Below are 16,906 nucleotides of genomic sequence, written 5' to 3'. Positions count from 1 at the left end.
GGTCAGCCTGGTTGTTATTCATCAGTGGAGACATTTTTTAAAAAAAAATATCCAGTCCTTATATTTGGATAGTTGGCTGATGCTAGGCTAGCGCGAGTCAATGAGTATATGTTAGCCAGCCATTAAAAACCGTTTTACCCACTCCACAGTGCACCAAACGCAAATCAATTATAAAACTAGACTATCGATGCAAATGTCCGTTGAGAGAATAATGTTAGAAATCAAACTTACCTTTCATCTCAATGATCCTAAAGGAACTAGTTTCTCAGCCGCTGCGGAATTTTACTTTGCTCCGGTTAGTAATGTTCAGTGTGCCAGCGGCAGGTAAATACACTTGCGTCATGTGTGGACCGGCTCACTCGGTTGCCTAGGTAATCAATATCACTCCGCTGCTGCTGTCGACAAGGCTTATGATTACAGGGAACAAATTATAACTAATGCAATGTGATGAAAGGTAAGTTTGATTTCTAACATTATTCTATCAACGGACATTTGCATCGATAGTCTAGTGTTATAATTGATTTGCATTTGGTGCACTGTGGAGCGGGTAAAACGATTTTTAATGGCTGGCTAACATATACCCATTGACTCGCGCTAGCCTAGCATCGGCTATCTATCCAAATATAAAGACTGGATAATTTTTTTTTTTAAATGTCTCCACTGATGAATAACAACCAGGCTGACTTAAAAATGAGGTCCGATGTCAAAAATCCCGAACCACCCCTTTAATTCTGTTAGTCACATGTGTCTAGTTTAGATTTAAACCATTGTACTAATGGGTGTGATACACATGGATTTCTTCTACTTTTAAAAAGTCAAAATAATAGTCAGAATATCCATCATAACAATAATGGAATACATGTAGAACATGGTTAAGCTTTCCACACTGTGCCAGCAGGTAGGGTAAGCCTACAACCTACAACAGTTGGCAAATGGCTCAGCATTATTATAAATTTGTCAGGAAGAGATCAGTTTTGCAGTCTGCATAATGTATGAAATTTCATATAGTAGCCTTTAGTTTTATGATTATTATTAAAAATAAATTGTGTAATTCAATAGAACACTCTTACTGATAATTTTCTGAAGTAATATGCGTAACTCTCTTTGTTTCAACACAACTAAAGACCTATGTTTCATTGCATTATTATTCAAAAGGGTATTTAACATAATTATTATCGGTAAACATATCATGTGCTAGCCCATGCTATCTTTAACCAATAAATCACTCACCATTAATACATTTTCTTCATACACAAAAACATTAGTGTTGGTTGGTTACAAAGAGTCTGGTATGTTTCACAGCAGTGGGGAAGAGTGTCACATTTGTGTCACAGAGTGTAGTCACATTTATACTTGTCTGTACTATGCCTTTGGCTGGTTAGTGTCAACAGTTAGTCCCTACTGGTAGATGCTGTAAGTACACCATTATGCATGCAAAGGCGTCTTTCTCAGTTAATTGCCACTGAAAATTAATCATGTATTCTGATCAAATTAAATTTAGGAAGTAATAAATAAATCATAAAAAAAATATTTTCTTAAAGTAGATGATTTGTTAATGATGGATTTATGTCCATTTATTTTTGATTCTTATAAGTGTGAAGTGGATTGTTCCATTGGTCTGCAAAAGTTTATAAGAACTTTTTTTTCTCTCTCAATGGTACACACATTTAAAATAGATAAATGACTGGTGTACCCATATCTCTGTTTGACTTGCTCACAAATCTCATCACATTATTAAACTCTAATCTCATAGTAAAAGTATTACAAGAGGCTTTGGGACACCGTAAAAGATTCCGCCTACCTTTGATCCAGCTTTCACTTGAAAGGTGGTGGTAGTGGCCTGTCACCTCTATAGCATAGTATAAAGCACATGAAAGGAAAGACAAAGGGTGGAGAAGAGAGAATGGAATGTGTTAGATCTTGATGACTTGAGTTATGCTACCATCTAGTCAGCAAGGTGCTGTGTGACGTGCTGGTAGATTGCTGGGAGAGAGGGTCACTGTCCCAATTATGTTACGACACTGGTCCAGGGTCAGGGAAGTAACATAAATAAAATGTTCTGAAAAAGTTCAGTTTCAACAGTTTCTTTGTTTGTTTATTTTTTATCCAGTTTCATAGAGGCAAAGTGAAGCAACTCTTCAGGGTTGGGCAAGGCCAAAACAATAAACAAAACAGCCACTGACTAAACCCAAATAACAGCTAAATAAACCTTGCAAAAAAATTAAGTAAATGATAAATAATAATAATAATAATAAATATAGCTGCAAGCAGCAATTACGGAGCATTAATGAGCGATAACAGCAATTTTAGGATTATTGTAATTGAAATGGCTGAAAAATCATAGATACAACCAGTAGTAATGAGATTAAAAGGCCTATCCCTTTTGACCAACAGGTGGTGCTGTGATCAAATCATCTTGGTTTGTTCTGTGTGAGATGACAAGAACACACAAAAAGTTTAGTGTCAATATGCTAAAGCATTGCAGAGATACAGCCTGAAGTGTCATTTTGGCATGATGCCTCAATTTCGTTGCGGTGGTATGCGAAAACGGTTTTGTGTTTCGAAACAAAATCCATAACATTTTGTCAGCACAGTCTAAAGATCATCTGATTCAATTTTGGTGAAAATTGGACTAACGGTTGATGAGGAATTTGAAAAAGTAGGTTTTCAACATAAATCAAAATGGCGGAGAGGAAGTTCGCGGGCTCTGGCATATTTGGTATCTATGTTGTCGGCATAAGCCAGGGAATATTTTGAGACCAGTTTCATTGCAATATGCTAATGCATTAAAAAGGTATTAGCATTTTTATAAGTGTAATTATTCATGGTTAATGAATGGTTTATTAATCTTGACCAATAGGTGGCGCTGTTACCAAATTTATGTGGCATGGTCAGTGTGAGGTGTCAATGACACATACAAAGTGTGGTGCAAATATGTCTAAGCGTTGCAGAGATACAGCCTCAAATGCATTTTGACATCCTTCCAGCAAATTCGTTGATGCGCTAAATGAGAACCGTTTCGTATATCGACACGAAATCCATAACTTTTTGCCAACATGGTCTGAAGATGATCCACGTCAATTTTGGTGAAAATCGGACTAACGGTCTAGGAGGAGTTTGAAAAAGTAGGTTTTCAACATTAATCAAAATGGCGGACAGGAAGTATGGCCAATTTTCGCATAATTGGTATCGATGCTCTCGGCATGACCCAAAGAATATAGCGAGACCATTTTAATTTCAGTAGTCTAATTTATTCAAATGTTATTAGCATTTTTGTGATATTTCAGTTTAACTCTTGACCACAAGGTGGCGCTGCAACCAAACTTTTTGATTACCTTCAGGGCATGGAGTCGAAGATTTTTGTAATTATTTTTGTAATGATACGATGCTGCATTCAAAAAATACAGCATTTTAAAACAATTCAAAATGGCCTACGCCTAAAATGGCTGACATGGGAAAATTGTATATCATTCGACTCGACATGACTCACTGAATCTAAAGAGACCAGTTTTGTTGAGCATTCAGAAGTTATAAGCCAAAATATGCATTTTTCATATCTCCTGACCACTAGGTGGCGCTGTGTCGAAACGCTGCAGGTAGTCTCAGGTCATGGTTATTATAACATACACCAAGTTTGGTGTCAATATGCCTCACCGTTGCCGAGATGTAGCCTCACACACATTTTTGCATGCTTTTCGTCGAATTTGTTAAAGTGTCATTCGAGAACGGTTGGACGAATCAACTTGAATTCCATAACTTTTTGCCAGCATGGTCTGAAGATGATCTGAGCCAATTTTTGTGAAAATCGGACTAACCATCTAGGACGAGTCAAAAGTTATTAGCATAAAAATATTGAAACTTTGGAGTGGTGGCGCTAGAGAAATGGAGATAGAGACTTCAAATTTGCTATAGTTAATGTTTGGACTGTCCTCAATCAGTGAGCCAAATTATACAACTTTCCCGCAATTCAATTCAATTCAAGTTTATTTGTATAGCGCTTTTTACAATACAAATCGTTACAAAGCAACTTTACAGAAAATTATGTTTCTACAATATTTAGTAGTAGCTAGTAGTTTGTGCACGTTTGACAGGATTTTAGAAAAATAAAAATAATAATAATAATAATACAAGACGTAGTCAGCTAGATGATGAACTATCAATATTATTAATTAATAGTAATTATAGGATGCAGTCACACATGTAGCAATAATTGTTAGTTCTGTTTGTTGATTCAAGGTTAGCATCATCTGGGGTCCTCTGAGGGTCAGCATCATCTCTTCTCAGGTGTTCTGGATCCAGACTGGAGCTTGTGTAAATCCTAGTTACCACCGGGATGTAAATCCCGTGGCAAAACATAGAAACAAAATAGAGACATCATTAGCATAGCTGCTGATCCAACAAAGTAAAATTAGTTTAACCCAAGCTAAAGAATAAAAATGCAGATGCAACTACACTCACAATTTAAGAGATACATTATTCGAATGCTTGGCGAAAGAGATGCGTTTTTAATCTAGATTTAAACAGAGAGAGTGTGTCTGAACCCCGAACATTATCAGGAAGGCTATTCCAGAGTTTGGGAGCCAAATGTGAAAAAGCTCTACCTCCTTTAGTGGACTTTGCTATCCTAGGAACTACCAAAAGTCCAGCGTTTTGTGACCTTAGGGTGCGTGATGGGTTGTAGCGTGGTAGAAGGCTAGTTAGGTACACAGGAGCTAAACCATTTAGGGCCTTATAGGTAAGTAATGATAATTTGTAACTGATACGGAACTTAATAGGTAGCCAGTGCAGAGACTGTAAAATTGGGGTAATATGCAGTGTTGGGAAGGTTACTTTGGAAATGTAATAGGTTACATATTACAAGTTACCCTGTTTAAAATGTAATAGTAGTGTAACTTTTTCAATTACTTTATTAAAGTAATGTAACTAATTACTTTTGAGTACTTTTTGATTACTTTTCTGAATTTGTGAAAATTAAATAATAATAAATAAAAGCATATATATCAATTCAAATACAGTTATCTATTAAGCATGTGTCATATTCTGTATAATAAACTCCTGAAACATACAATACAATACTCTACAATACTACAATATGTTTATAGAAAAATCCTAATACTGTACACGAGTCATGTTTTTCCCTTACAAAAATTGACTATGCTTTTATTAGCCTATATAAAAATAAAATAACCTTGTTTTGTTTTTTATTTTGCAAATGGATTTGTATTTATTTTTGAATAAATAAATTTGTAAAATAATTTTACATTTTTGGTTACCACAGTTAAACAATAGTAAACATTTTCTCTGGATTTATAGTAAAATAATAAAACGTTAATAATAACGTTTATAATAATGATGTCCTTTAAATAGTATTTTGAGTGATGACTAATGAGCAACGTGCTGCTGCTTGATCAAATAAATAAAAAAACAAAGACAAAAAAGCATCTTTACAGATGAAACTGACCTGAAACCCTGAACACTAGTTCTGCTTCTCTGCTCCAGCTGTGCGCTTCCACACTCCACTCTATTCTCTCTCTCTCTCTCTCTCTCTCTCTCTCTCGCATTGATTACTCTGAGTCTGATCCAAACCGTTTGGCGGAGGCATGGAGAGCGCGCGAGTCATGAATAACACTTCATGACTTTTTAGAGATTTAATTATTAAATGGCGGATTCGCAAATGATCGCTTTAGTACATTCGGGAGGCAATTATACAATAATAATATTAAAATAGAGGACCAAATCGGCTGCCAGGCCACCGGGAATTGTCCCGGTTCTCCCGGTGTCCAGTCCGCGCCTGATTTCCACAGACACGCGGAACGTGCAGGAGTCATATATTGCATTTTTGGAGCTTAATATTGACAGACACTAGTCCATGTCATGTTTTGATTCAAGTGAACTGACCTACTTTTGATTTAGTCATCCAAAATGTGGCATATTCCGTCCGCGTTAGGCATTCCGTTTTTATGACTGGATTCTACGAACCAGACTGTATTTCCGCATCCCGGAAATTATTAGGGCGGTATGTCTCAGAATAGTCAGTGCAATTTGGGAAAGAAATCAGTTAAATCTGTATGTGGATGTGTGTAAATATTCAAATGTAATCCCTTTTGTAATCATTAAAAATTTCATAAGTAACTGTAATTTAATTACTAATTTTTTCTTAGTAACTGTAACTAATTACAGTTACATTAATTTTGTAATTAAATTACGTAACGCCGTTACATGTAACTAGTTACTCCCCAACACTGGTAATATGATCATATTTTCTTGACCTGGTAAGGACTCTAGCTGCTGCATTTTGGACTACCTGTAGCTTGTTTATTGACGAAGCAGGACAACCACCTAGAAGTCCATTACAATAGTCCAGTCTAGAGGTCATGAAAGCATGAACTAGCTTTTCTGCATCAGAAACAGATAACATGTTTCGTAGCTTGGCAATGTTTCTAAGATGGAAGAATGCGGTTTTTGTAACATTGGAAATATGATTTTCAAAAGACAAATTGCTGTCCAATATAACACCCAGATTTCTGACTGTAGAGGTGCATACAGTAACAGTACATCCGTCTAGTTGCAGATTGTAATCTACAAGATTCTGTGTGGTGTTTTTTGGTCCAATAATTAATATCTCTGTCTTAACCGAATTTAATTGGAGAAAATTATTTGTCATCCAATCTTTTACATTTTTAACACACTCTGTTAGCTTAGATAATTGGGAAGTTTCATCTGGTCTCGTTGAGATATATAGCTGAGTATCATCAGCATAACAGTGGAAGCTAATTCCGTATTTTCTAATAATATTACCAAGGGGCAACATGTATATTGAAAATAGTAGGGGACCTAGGACGGATCCTTGTGGCACTCCATATTTTACTGATGATAAATGAGATGACACCCCATTTAAGTAAACAAAATGGTAGCGATCGGACAGGTAGGATCTAAACCATCTTAGAGCCTGCCCTTGAATACCTGTATAGTTTTGTAATCGATCTATGAGTATGTCATGATCTATGGTGTCGAACGCAGCACTAAGATCAAGTAAGACTAGAAATGAGATGCAGCCTTGATCTGACGCAAGAAGCAGGTCATTTGTAATTTTAACAAGTGCAGTTTCTGTGCTATGGTGGGGCCTAAAACCTGACTGAAATTCTTCATACAGATCATTTTTATGCAGGAAGGTGCTCAATTGAGCAGACACAACTTTTTCAAAAATTTTAGACATAAATGGAAGATTTGAAATAGGCCTATAATTTGCCAGTACACTAGGATCTAGTTTTGGTTTCTTAATAAGAGGCTTGATAACCGCCAGCTTGAATGGTTTTGGGACGTGACCTAAAGATAACGACGAGTTAATGATATTGAGAAGCAGTTCTTCGGCTACAGGTAACAGCTCTTTTAGTAATTTAGTGGGTACAGGATCTAATAAACATGTTGTTGGTTTAGATACAGTGATAAGTTTATTTAGCTCTTCCTGTCCTATATTTGTAAAGCACTGCAGTTTATCTTTGGGTGCGATGGATGAAACTGAAGTGTTAGACGCTGTAGAATCTACATTCGCTATTGTATTTCTAATGTTATCTATTTTATCAGTGAAGAAATTCATAAAGTCATTACTATTTAACGTTGGTGGAATATTTGAATCAGGTGGCGTCTGGTAATTTGTTAATTTAGCCACTGTGCTAAATAAAAACCTTGGATTGTTTTGGTTATTTTCAATGAGTTTGTGGATATGCTCTGCCCTAGCAGTTTTTAGAGCCTGTCTATACTTGGACATACTGTTTTTCCATGCAATTTTAAAAACTTCCAAGTTAGTTTTTCTCCATTTGCGTTCAAGACTACGAGTTACTTTCTTGAGAGAGTGAGTATTACTGTTATACCATGGCACAGTACGTTTTTCTCTAACCTTTTTCAATTTGATGGGGGCAACAGCTTCTAATGTATTAGAGAAAATAGTGCCCATGTTGTCAGTAATTTCGTCTAATTCATGTGTATTTTTGGGTACAAATAGCAGTTGAGATAGATCAGGCAGGTTATTTGCGAATCTGTCTTTGGTGGCTGGAACAATAGTTCTGCCCAGACGGTAACGCTGAGACATATAGTTAATATCAGTTATACGCAGCATGCACGATACAAGGAAATGGTCTGTAATATCATCACATTGGGGTACAATATCTATAGCAGTAAGATCGATTCCATGCGATATAATTAGATCTAGTGTATGATTAAAACGATGAGTGGGCCCGGTGACATTTTGCTTGACTCCAAAGGAGTTTATTAGGTCAGTAAACGCAAGTCCTAATGTATCATTTGCATTATCAACGTAAATATTAAAATCTCCCATGATTAGCGCCTTATCAACTGTAACTAGAAGGTCTGAGAGGAAATCTGCAAATTCTTTTAGGAATTCGGTATACGGCCCTGGTGGTCTATACACAGTAGCCAGAGCAAGAGATACATTAGATTTCTTTTGCATGTCTGACAGTGTAACATTTAGCAGAAGTATTTCAAAAGAGTTAAACCTGTATCCTGTTTTCTGGGTAACATTGAGAATATCACTATATATTGTTGCAACACCTCCTCCACGACCAGTCTGAGGGGCTCATGCTTATAACAGTAGTTTGGTGGAGTAGACTCATTTAGACCAAAATAATCATTTGGTTTTAGCCAGGTTTCAGTCAAGCAGAGTACATCAAAACTATTTTCTGTGATCATTTCATTTACAATAACTGCTTTGGGTGTGAGTGATCTAATATTTATGAGCCCAAACTTTAAAAATTGTTTTTGTTCATTTACTTTACATTTTTCTGGTTTAATTACGATAAGATTTTTTCTAGATCCTACATTATATTTTGACCTCACTATTCGGGGAACAGACACAGTCTTAATAGTTTTTACAGCACAAGTACTTTTATCATTTAAGCGGGTGGAACAAAACTCATCATAATACAACCCGAATTCCAGAAAAGTTGGGACGTTTTTTAAATTTTAATAAAATGAAAACTAAAGGAATTTTAAATCACATGAGCCAATATTTTATTCACAATAGAACATAGATAACGTAGCAAATGTTTAAACTGAGAAATTTTACACTTTTATCCACTTAATTAGCTCATTTAAAATTTAATGCCTGCTACAGGTCTCAAAAAAGTTGGCACGGGGGCAACAAATGGCTAAAAAAGCAAGCAGTTTTGAAAAGATTCAGCTGGGAGAACATCTAGTGATTAATTAAGTTAATTGATATCAGGTCTGTAACATGATTAGCTATAAAAGCTTTGTCTTAGAGAAGCAGAGTCTCTCAGAAGTAAAGATGGGCAGAGGCTCTCCAATCTGTGAAAGACTGCGTAAAAAAATTGTGGAAAACTTTAAAAACAATGTTCCTCAACGTCAAATTGCAAAGGCTTTGCAAATCTCATCATCTACAGTGCATAACATCATCAAAAGATTCAGAGAAACTGGAGAAATCTCTGTGCGTAAGGGACAAGGCCGGAGACCTTTATTGGATGCCCGTGGTCCTCGGGCTCTCAGACGACACTGCATCACTCATCGGCATGATTGTGTCAATGACATTACTAAATGGGCCCAGGAATACTTTAAGAAACCACTGTTGGTAAACACAATCCGCCGTGCCATCAGCAGATGCCAACTAAAGCTCTATCATGCAAAAAGGAAGCCATATGTGAACATGGTCCAGAAGCGCCGTCGTGTCCTGTGGGCCAAGGCTCATTTAAAATGGACTATTTCAAAGTGGAATAGTGTTTTATGGTCAGACGAGCCCAAATTTGACATTCTTGTTGGAAATCACGGACGCCGTGTCCTCCGGGCTAAAGAGGAGGGAGACCTTCCAGCATGTTATCAGCGTTCAGTTCAAAAGCCAGCATCTCTGATGGTATGGGGGTGCATAAGTGCATACGGTATGGGCAGCTTGCATGTTTTGGAAGGCTCTGTGAATGCTGAAAGGTATATAAAGGTTTTAGAGCAACATATGCTTCCCTCCAAACAACGTCTATTTCAGGGAAGGCCTTGTTTATTTCAGCAGGACAATGCAAAACCACATACTGCAGCTATAACAACAGCATGGCTTCGTCGTAGAAGAGTCCGGGTGCTAACCTGGCCTGCCTGCAGTCCAGATCTTTCACCTATAGAGAACATTTGGCGCATCATTAAACGAAAAATACGTCAAAGACGACCACGAACTCTTCAGCAGCTGGAAATCTATATAAGGCAAGAATGGGACCAAATTCCAACAGCAAAACTCCAGCAACTCATAGCCTCAATGCCCAGACGTCTTCAAACTGTTTTGAAAAGAAAAGGAGATGCTACACCATGGTAAACATGCCCCGTCCCAACTATTTTGAGACCTGTAGCAGATATCAAAATTGAAATGAGCTCATTTTGTGCATAAAATTGTAAACTTTCTCAGTTTAAACATTTGCTATGTTATCTATGTTCTATTGTGAATAAAATATTGGCTCATGTGATTTGAAAGTCTTTTAGTTTTCATTTTATTAAAATTTAAAAAACGTCCCAACTTTTCCGGAATTCGGGATGTAGTTGTTAGAGAATTGTCTTACTAGTCACATGGAGCGAAGTGTCCTGGAGATGTTGTCAGAGAGCAGCTCCGCTCCGATTCTGCTGGGGTGTAATCCATCAGCGCGAAACAGCCTAGGACGCTCCCAGAAAAGATTCCAGTTATTAACAAATAGCAGTTTCTGTTCTTTACACCATGACAACAACCATTCATTTAAAGCAAAAAGTCTACTGAACCTTTCGTGTCCTCGTCGATACGTGGGCAGTGGTCCTGACACGAGGATCGTCGCCGCGGGCGTCGTGCTGCGAACCATCTCGATCAGGCTGCTGAAGTCCCTCTTCAGCGTCTCCGTCTGCCGCAGCGTGGTGTCGTTAACCCCGGCGTGAAGCACGACCGCTCTGGGGCTCTCGTCGACCTTCAGGATCGCGGGTATCTGCGCAGAAACATCGAGAACACGAGCACCAGGCAAACAATGAGTGTGCACTTTACCTTCGGCTAACGTAGCACTTACGTGTCAGACGATGGAGTCTCCGATGATCACAGCGTCGCGTCCTGTCTCGCGGAGGGGAGCGAAGCGGTTCCGGATGGAGATGTCGAAGGCAGGAGGGGGAGAAGTCGTCGCCCGGGACCCGGCTCGCGTCCTCCGCTGTGGATGCACCCAGGGTCCGTGGTGTCCCGGCGTCGCAGTGAAGGACATCTGGGAAGATCGCGTCCTGGGTGCACCGGGCCTGTGCAGAGAAACACACGGAGTAGACGTGGTGGGACTGTTAGCAGATCGCTGTATACTTACCCCGGACTTGTGAGCGTCAGCCCGGGATGATTCCAGCACGGCTCTCCGCTCTCTCAGCTGGGCCTGCCTCACCTCCAGGTCGCGAATCTGCTTTCCCACGGCCTCGAGCTCGAGCTGCACAGAGTGGAGACATTCATCCGCCATTAAAGCAAGTAACAGTGAGTACAGCAGTGGTAATGTGTGTGAATAGAGTATTAGCAATGTTAGCGCAGTTAGCTGCAACCACGCCGCTGATGCTAACGGGCTAAAAGCTAATAGCGAGATCAAAATAAAACTAGTGATAGCGAGGCGCTCTGATTGTTTTTGTTGTAGAATACAATAGAGGATATATTCACACGTTATATAAACGGAAACGATGATGTATAAAATTGATTTTTGAGTTAAAAATAGTCAATGAAAAGAATATAGTGACGGAGCTCAAACGCAGTACAGCCGCCAACAACGACAGAAAGAAGACGACTTGGTTCTATGGGCTGCCATAGACTTGCGGCGGAAGAGGAAGATATATGTGTAATGTTTACAGAATGAAAGGGCAACACAACTGCCACAATAAAGAAATGAAAAGAACGATAAATAGACAACCAACAAATTCAAAATCTAAATAAGGATGCTTAATATAAATAAATAAGAATATGTAGTAAACAAAAACAACTCTCTTTTAACACTCTCTCAGCAGCCACAACGTGCCAACAACATCTTGCTCTCTCTGGGCCATGTCAGCATTCTCAGTGTATTTCAGAGGAACGCTTCCTCCAGCCTGCTAATCTACTGGTATGTCCCGAACACATCCAATTAAGATGGAGCTACCTAAAAGCGAGAGAGAGAGAGAGAGAGACGCACGCACATACACAGGAAATAATACAAATATGTCTTCGGATGAAACACCCCCACCCATCAAAAGTCAAGACATGTGTGACTGTCATGTGTGACCGAACACTAAGTCAGCAGGACAGAAACCTAGCGACTCCTGTATGATCTCACAAATGGCAAACATTAGCATCGGTAAACCTTCATCTCAGTCCTGTTTCTACACAGAACACACGCAGCATGGTTTTGAGTGTTTGGTGGAAACATTTGAGTAATCCCTGACTCTCATGGTGATAAGCGCTGGATAACTGATGCTTAACTGCAAATTTCTTAAGAACCTGCAAAAACAGGGCAGAGGTAAAGTTAGTACCTTGGTCCATTTGAATAATTTTTGGCAAACCAAAAACTGAACAAAATTTGATCAGCTCCTTTACCACACCTTTAGCTCTAATACTGTGCATGGGAATGGCCTCGTGGAAACTGTAGCTACACACATGAGGGTCAGTATGTATTGATGCCCAGATTCAGATTTCGGGCAATGGGCCTGCACAATCGATAATGACACGTTCCAATGATTCCCCCAGTTATCAGATGCAGCGATGCAAGATGAATCTTCTGGTTAGGTTTTCCCACCACCTGACACACAAGACAGGAATGGCATTAGGCTGACACATCAGACTTTAACCCAGGCCAGAAAAAAATTACGTAACACTCGCTCATACGTTTTCCTGATTCCCAAATGTCCTGGAAGAACATTATTATGTGCAAGTTACATTATCTGTTTACGGTAACCCTTGGCAACCATGATCTGATACACACTATCCTCAGTTTCCCATCTAAGCATTAGAATGTCATTTTCCCAGAAATGTTACATTTGAGTCACAGTTTTGTTTATCCGTTGCAGCAGCAATACATCCTGATAGTGTCAAATCACCATTCTGCGCAGCCTGCGACCAACCTGCAAAGGACTTTCAAGAAGAAATGCATACTTCTGTTTCAGAAATTGATTCGCTCACACAGGTGCAACCATTAATGAATCTGACAAATTCACCACTTCGTCAAAACCTAAGAGCTTGTGCTCTCATGATCACACATACAGGGAATGATCACTTGACCACCAGTCATGTAATTCTCTAAGATGAACTCAACTCCATCTACTCGGAGTTGTGTGCACACAGCCACATCCACATACCCGGTTACCAAGTCTGACTTCAAGAAAAATCTATGTAGAGGAGCTTTTATACAGTGGGTATTCACCCCTCAAAGAATGTCCAGTATAAGTCCCTGGGACCAGTTTTAATACGCTGTTTACAACTAATGATTGCGCTGCTCCAGTGTCCCTTAATATAGAAATTGATGTAGCCTCGTCCCCTCTCTCTTACACACACTCCATTTCCCTCTCTTGTATAAACAGACCCTAGTACTGGACTAATACTACATAATCCTGTGAAGGCTTAAAGGTTAAGCTGCAGTTAATGAAGCTATTCATATGCATTGTGTTGAGGTAAAACATTTATCTTTCTTGTTATTTTAATTTGTATTTATTTGTATTTATTTATTTTTTACAGTAAACTGGATTTTGTTACAAATAAGTATGATGTAAGGCTTAATTTGCCTTGAAATTTACAGTTCCATATTCTAGTGTGCATGAAAAAGAAAAAATAAATGGTATTTATATATACAGGTGCATTGCAATAAATTAGAATGTTGTGGAAAAGTTCATTTATTTCAGTAATTCAACTCAAATTGTGAAAATCATGTATTAAATCTATTCAGTGCACACAGACTGAAGTAGTTTAAGTCTTTAGTTCTTTTAATTGTGATGATTTTGGCTCACATTTAACAAAAACCTACCAATTCATCTGAAAATATGAGAATATGGTGACATGCCAATCAACTAATCAACTCAAAACACCTGCAAAGGTTTCCTGAGCAGGCTATAGAGGAGATGTTAGGAATGAAACACCGGTAGTATCCCACCAACCCCAAGAAAGCTCATACCTGGGTCTTGTTTGTGGGACGTGGTAACTTCTTCACTGCCTAAACCTTCTTCTCCTGGAGCATGATGAGCCCTCTCCCAATCTTGTTACCCAGGTATTTGGTGTCGGTGAGGCCGAGGTGACACATCTTGGGGTTGGCGTCAACACCCTCTGTAGACGCTCCAGGTGCATCTCCCAGCTCTTCGAATGGATGATAACGTCATCCAGGTAAGCCGCGGCATAGGCTTGATGGGGTTATCCAGTTTTGGTACCATCACAATTGGGCTGGCCCAGGGGCTACGGGAGGTCTCGATGATTCCTAGATGGAGTATCTTCTTTACCTCATCCTCTATAGCTGGCCGAGCTTCTGGTATCCGGTAGGGATGCTGCCGGATTACAACTCCTGGTGGTGTGTGGATTTTGTGCTCAATTATGGTGGTTCTGCCTGGGGTTTCACTGAACACATCCTTAAACTGCCGGACGGTGTGCTGCGAGTTGTTCCGGCCGAAGAACCCATTTCTTGAGCAGGTTCACGTGGTAGATCTGCTCTGTTTTTCGGCAGCCGGGCTGCTGCACACGGTACGTCACCGGCCCCATTCGTACCACCATGGTGTAGGGCCCCTGCCAGGTTGCCAGGAACTTGCATGCCACTGCCGGGACCAGAACTACCACCCTTTCCCCTGGTAGGAATTTGCTGGCTTGGGCCGGGTGATCATATAGCTGTTGCTGGGCACGCTGGGCCGTCACGAGGTGTTCCTTCACTAGGGGCATGACTCAGAAGATAATTTCACTCATTTCCCGCATGTGCTCGACCAGGCTGCGCAGTTGGGCTGGTTCTCCCAAGCTTCCCTTGCGATGTTGAGAAGGCCTCTGGGAAGCCTTCAAAACAGCGATCGAAGGGGGTGAAGCCGGTGGAAGCCTGGGGTACCTCTCGGACTCCAAAGAGCACGTACGGGATCAGGAGGTCCCAGTCGCGCCCATCTTCCACCACCACTTGTCTCAGCATCTGCTTTAGGGATTGATTAAACCACTCCATGAGCCCATCAATCTTGGGGAGGTGGCAGAGATCCGCCATGACCTGACACATGAAGGGGGTGCCCTGGTCCGTCAGTATTTCCTTCAGGATCCAAACCAGGCTTGCCAGCAGAAACAGCTCTCGTGCAATGTTCTTGGTGTTGCCGGTTCGAAGGGGGATGGCCTCTGGGTACCGAGTGGCATAATCTACGATTACGAGGATATGTTCGTGAGCCCAGGCAGACTTCAGCAGCGGTCCCACCAGCTCCATCCCGATCCGCTCGAAGGGCACATTGATGAAGGGGAGTGAAATGAGTGGGTGCTGTCTTCTGACAGGTAGGACAGCTTCGGAAGAACCGATTTACTTCAGCGTCCAGGCCTGGTCAGTGGAAAAGGTCCCGGATGCGCTGGACTGTGTTTTCAGCTCCCAGGTGTCCCGCCATTGGATGGGCATATGGGAAGTTGTGGCCTAGTGGTTAGAGAGTTTGACTCCTAACCCTAGGGTTGTGGGTTTGAGTCTCGGGCCGGCAATACCATGGCTCAGGTGCCCTTGAGCAAGGCACTAAACCCCCAACTGCTCCCCGGGTGCCGCAGCATAAATGGTTGCCCACTGCTCCGGGTGTGTGTTCACTGCTGTGTGTGAGCACTTTGGATGGGTTAAATGCAGAGCATGAATTCTGAGTATGGGTCACCATACTTGCCTGTATGTCTCCGTTTTGGTCTTTGGCACAACCAGAAGCACCTTTTCCTCCTCCCCGTCTGTGGGTGACACAGTACAGCAGACCATTTCTTATGACAAAATGAGGGAGGGGATATGGGCCCGGTATACTGCCCGGTACACTGTCCTCGTCTACCTTGTACTTGGTCCCAACAATTCCACAGGCGGTCGTCCTCGCAATGTTCTCGGCTGAATGAGCCCCCTGCCATGACCTGTGAAAACACATTGAGTTAGATGGTAGGTTAGCTGGTTGACACTCACGCTCCCTCTCACTATCCGTTGCCAGGTAGGCCGGTTTTAGGTTGGGCGGTCCCTGACTACTTCGCCTTGGCCCAGTCCGGGCAGTGCGGCCTGGTGTTCTGGTAGTATGGAGGAGCTTCTCGAACCCCGGCCACTCCCGTCCCAGGAGCAGCAGCACAGAGACATCAGACACTATGCACACTTCTACCGGCCAGGTCCCGGGCCCATGATGCGGGCCCACTCCTCCGGAACCCACCCCTCTCAAGTAGCAATAACCTCAAACGTGTGGAGGTAAGCTTCTTGCATCATCTTGCTCCGTTAGTCGCACCAGAAATTGCTGAGCTTTAACTGGCGCCTCCGGGAGGGGCACTTGTCCCACCACACTGGCCTGTAGTTGTTCTACGACCCAATCAATATACTCTGAACTGCTGCTTATGGGCTGAGAGCTCAGTCAGGCGGCAGATGATCTCTTCCATTTGCCGTCAGGGGAGAGAGCAGTTCTCCTAGATGAAACAGAGAGATCGTTATAGCAACCTGGCGATCACAAGTCTGTGTCTCAATTCACCTGTTATGCCCGCATTCTCCACCATATGTCGCGGGGTGAATGAGAACACAGACTCGGTACTGCTGGTAAGTGCCCCGGAGGGTGATTTATTAACACACACAACTGATCACACGTGCTCAGGTGACAGGTGCAGGCTTCCACTCTGTGCTTGTGGGGTGCGGTGTTGTTGTGAACATCGTTCTCCTGGGGTGCCGTCTGAGCAGAGGTGGAAAGTAACGAATTACATTTACTCGCGTTACTGTAATTGAGTAGCTTTTTTGTGTACTAATAC

At 41.1% G+C, this 16,906-nt stretch overlaps 1 long non-coding RNA gene across 1 annotated transcript in view; it reads right to left on the bottom strand.

Moving 5' to 3' along the window:
- LOC132152011 (uncharacterized) overlaps nt 1-11,432 on the bottom strand; it is a 461,940-nt gene extending 450,508 nt beyond the window's left edge. The window contains exons 1-2 of the long non-coding RNA XR_009436463.1: nt 11,313-11,432; nt 10,566-11,250 (exon numbers count right to left, since the gene is read on the bottom strand). This is a non-coding gene — a long non-coding RNA (uncharacterized LOC132152011). The remainder of the gene's footprint in view (nt 1-10,565; nt 11,251-11,312) is intronic.
- Between the last annotated feature and the right edge of the window lie 5,474 nt (nt 11,433-16,906).

This window comes from Carassius carassius, chromosome 10 (assembly GCF_963082965.1).
Source record: "Carassius carassius chromosome 10, fCarCar2.1, whole genome shotgun sequence".
In the NCBI taxonomy this organism is placed as follows: Eukaryota; Metazoa; Chordata; class Actinopteri; order Cypriniformes; family Cyprinidae; genus Carassius; species Carassius carassius.
Note: the sequence above shows the minus strand (reverse complement) of the source record. Positions and strands in the feature narration are given on the sequence as shown.